Consider the following 4039-nt stretch of genomic DNA (forward strand, 5'->3'; position numbering starts at 1 on the left):
TTGTTGTTCAAGCTGAACAGTGTTTTTATTTTAACTTTCACTACTCTTCATAAATGACTGGAGGTCCCGGCAGAATGATAGCACGTGACCATTAGTTGCATGGGGGCCGGAGAAGTTGAGACCACCAGACTGGGAGGAGACTTTACACTGCTGCATGGTATAAGTAAATGACAGAACCCCAGCACTAAGACAAGCAGCAATCATTATTAGCAAGTACAAGAGGCTGATAACACTGTATTTTGCTTACTTGGAATAGACAGACATTGCTTGGACTACCAACAGCATTAAAGGAATACATTTGGTGAATTAATTACAAATTATATTTTACCATCTGGTTAAGAAGTTCCCAGTAATCAAAGTTGGAAAGATGACTCCAATGGATGCCATAGGAAGAGATGGACCGTGGGAACAATGGAAGAATAGTTTACAACCAGCCCTGATGTTTTCATTTATGTTTCTAATCTGCCTTGAAGCTTGCATGTGGGTAAGATCTCATGGACAGAAAAAGTGCCTTCCTGGTCCATTCCCGTGGCCTCTGGTGGGCAATGCAATGCAATTAGGACAAATGCCTCACCTGACTTTTTGTAAAATGGCACAGAGATATGGAAACGTTTTCAAGATCAAACTGGGCATGCGTGATATTGTGGTGCTGAATGGAGAATCCACCATAAGACAAGCTCTGGTGAAGCATAGTGCAGACTTTGCCGGGAGACCTGACTTCACATCCTTCAAGCTAATCTCTGGAGGCAAGAGTATGGTTTTTGGGGGATACAGCGACCTCTGGAAAGCTCACAAGAGAATTGCTCTCTCCACTCTAAGAGCCTTTTCCACTGTAAATACAGAATCCAAGCGGCTATTTGAACAGCATGTGGTAGCAGAGGCGCAAGACTTACTCCAGGTCTTCCTGCGCCTTAGTTCTGGGGGTCAGTACTTTGACCCTTACCATGAGTGCACAGTGGCTGTTGCCAATGTGATATGTGCTCTGTGCTTTGGTAAACGCTACAACCATGATGACCAAGAGTTTAAAGCCTTGGTTGGAAGAAACGACAAGTTTGGGCAGACAGTTGGATCAGGCAGCTTGGTGGACCTCATGCCTTGGCTGCAAACCTTCCCAAACCCTGTGCGCACCCTCTATCAGAACTTCAAAGACATAAACGTCGACTTCTTTGAGTTTGTAAAGGATAAAGTGGCCCAGCACCGTGAGACATACAACCCCGAGGTCACCAGGGACATGAGTGATGCCTTCATAGGTCTGATAGAGCATGGGGCAGCAGCAGCTGATGGCTTCACCAAAGAATATGTGGAGGGGACAGTCACGGATCTGTTAGGTGCCGGGCAGGACACTAATTCCACGGCTCTGACATGGATCATACTATTACTCATTGAATACCCTCATGTACAGCAGAAGCTGCGTGAGGAGATAGACGGAGTGGTGGGCCAGGGCAGGCTGCCCACTGCTGAAGACAAAGCCAAGCTACCGTATGTCCAAGCCTTTATTTATGAGACATTGCGCTTCAGCAGCTTCGTGCCCTTGACTATCCCGCACTCCACCACCTGCGATGTGATCATTGATGGCTTTTACATACCCAAAGACACCGTGATATTTATCAACCAGTGGTCAGTCAACCACGATGAGACCAAATGGACTCATCCTGGCAAATTTGAACCAGGTAGGTTTCTGGATGAACATGGCCAACTAAACAGAGACCTGACCTATGAGGTGATGATCTTTTCCCTGGGGAAAAGGAGATGTATTGGAGACCAGCTTTCCATGCTGCAGATCTTTCTTTTCACAGCTATTCTGCTACATCAGTGCTCATTTCATTCTGACCCGAAGGAGAAATTAACAATGAACTGTGTAGGTGGCTTATCCCTGAAGCCACTCTCCTATGGAGTATCTGTGAGGCTCCGATCAAACACTACATAGACAGAGGCTGCGCAAATGTCAGGCAGAAATCTCACAAATCTTTACACTTTCCATCAAAATGACAATTTCTAAAAGAAACGAAAGTTTTATGCCGAATAACTGTATCACATGTTGGACTGTACCTTATCAAATTGATTGACTGAGTCAATGTGTGGGTCTCAATTATTGTCTCAGGATGACCTGCCAACCATTGCAATTAGAGCATGTTGGGACTCTGCATCCCTAACAACTGGAGAGCCCCAAGAAAGACTCCTGGCAAAGCATGCTGCGACTTATAGTTCCGGAACAGCCACAGACTCACAAGTGCTATATTACTATAGATGTGCATCGCAGCACAGAAGTCAGGACATGATAAGACAGGACAGCACTTACTGATACTGCTTACTCCGATGCATTCAGCAGTCATTCAGCTCCCCTGTAAAGAATAGTAATAAGTCAGTGCGAGGAGGAGTCCTGGGGAAAGCAATCTGCAGCCTGATGGTCAGCGTCACAGCGCACAGAGCTCAGCACCTATAGTGCAGGAGACTTACCATGCTGATAAATCTAATGTACACGCATTGCCCGTTTATGTTATTGTTATTCTACCACACTAGAAGCAAATGGTTAATAGTGAGACGTTTGGGATTGTGGTGACCCACCGACCCCATTTGTATTTTTTTTTAGCTTTAAATTACCACTCTCCAATCCTACTGCATGTTAGTGAATAGGGGCACTAGCTAGGTGTCTCAACATCTTGTAAAAACAATCATATATGGATTTTACTTTGCTTTGCAATACAGTAGTGTTTGCTTACAAGTGGTTAATCGTCACAACTATATAAAGTGGTCACATAAAGCTAAGTGACGATTGTATGTGACAAGACATAACTTTTACTAGAGACTGTAGTTTCTCTATCTATATTGTGTATTGCACGTTTTTACTGCATATGCTTGTGTCCCGTTATTATGAAGGCTTAGGAGGTATTATATAGTATGTGATGTATTCAATACCTATTGCTACCATAACTCTAATAAGTAGTGTTAAACTCATTCAATGGTTTTAGTTTTTATTTTGTACTGCATTATATTTTTTGTTACACATAAACATTTCTTGTATTCATTGTGATTCCACTATAAAAGACTATACTCACACCAAAGTGTATCCTTGTACTTATTAATTATTATTTTACATAAAGTCATTATTTGTTAAAATGTGTAGATTCATATTGGAAAAAGGATAGAGATGTTAAAAGTCGCAAAATCCTGACAACATTTTTGTTAAAACAATAACACAAAGCAGATGTCAATTATTTTAGGTAGCAGAAACTGAAATAAAAAAAATGGTTTAGGTGGATGACTTATTCTCTAGTATGTGTTTCTTTATAATACATTACGCAAACAGCAGCTGTAGAATAGAAACACTTTAACTATATAAAGCGTTTTATTGATGCTAAAAAACTCTCACATTATAAAATATTTCCTACATATTCCAAATGATACAGAAGGTCTTATACTGCGTTAAAATATTAATCATAATAATATATGCCTGAAATACTGTAAACATACAAAAAATGTTGAAAAATAAGAATATATTTTCTTTATACACTGCTTGCATACTATGTATGTGGGTGATTAGGGTACAGAGGATAATGGAGTAAAAATAAATATTTACCACTTTTTCTATACAGGATAGTCTAAACAAAAAAAAGAAGCGTATGACTTTGTATATAAAATATTTATAAGAAACTATATTTTAGCCGTATTTTAAACGAGTTTCTCTGTGGTCATTTTTTAGAATGTGTTTTATAAAGGAGGTTATCATCAAATTTATTTATATATTACCAACATATTCTTTAGTGCCTCACAACTGGGAACAAACACAGTTTTAGACTGAGCATGGTAATAACAGACAAACATCCATTTGGGCCATGCTTACAAGGTTATAGGAGAGAATATTATTTACATAAATAGGGGTAAATATGTTTTCCTAGTTTTGGGTTCTTTCCACCAAGCTCAGAGAAAGGTGGCTCAATTTTTACATCATTGTAGGCACGAGTTGGTTAAAAAATTATATATAACCAAATAAATTGGAATACCTGATTTTACCCAAAAGTCTGCACACTTTCCGCAATCA

At 40.0% G+C, this 4039-nt stretch overlaps 1 pseudogene; it reads left to right on the forward strand.

Annotated features, from left to right (window-relative positions):
• The first annotated feature begins 208 nt into the window (after positions 1–208).
• On the forward strand, positions 209–3039 carry LOC148442380 (cytochrome P450 1B1 pseudogene; annotated as a pseudogene).
• Positions 3040–4039: the final 1000 nt, after the last annotated feature.

Source organism: Taudactylus pleione, unplaced genomic scaffold (genome assembly GCF_031769625.1).
Source record: "Taudactylus pleione unplaced genomic scaffold, aTauple2 ptg001562l, whole genome shotgun sequence".
Taxonomy (NCBI): Eukaryota; Metazoa; Chordata; class Amphibia; order Anura; family Myobatrachidae; genus Taudactylus; species Taudactylus pleione.